Below are 391 nucleotides of genomic sequence, written 5' to 3'. Positions count from 1 at the left end.
CTTTGACTAAACACACAGATTCTCAGCCATTTAGGAACTGGGACATTTTATCATTGTTCAGTTTTGGGGTCACATGGGACTGAATATTTAGAGGTTCTTTTTTGTATTTCTTTTCTTTCTTTCTTCTCCCTTCCTTCTTTCTTTCCTTCCTTTCTCTTTTTCCTTTTTTCCTTCTCTGAATATGAGTTAGAAGTAGAAAGAATTTAATTCCAAGACACACCTTAGATCCAGAATGGACTAGAAATCACTATCATTGATAAAGAAATTTAACTTGGCTATATACAACATGACTTGGAACCACAGAAGACAGTCATAGGTGGAGAAAGAAACTTATTTTTGTAAAAACTGAATTCCTTTTAGCTCTGACCAGTGAAATTTTCTACCTCCCCCC

This window comes from Vombatus ursinus, unplaced genomic scaffold (genome assembly GCF_900497805.2).
Source record: "Vombatus ursinus unplaced genomic scaffold, bare-nosed wombat genome assembly UNPS02014798.1, whole genome shotgun sequence".
NCBI lineage: Eukaryota > Metazoa > Chordata > Mammalia > Diprotodontia > Vombatidae > Vombatus > Vombatus ursinus.
The sequence above is the reverse complement of the archived record's forward strand: the minus strand, read 5'-3'. Positions refer to the sequence as shown.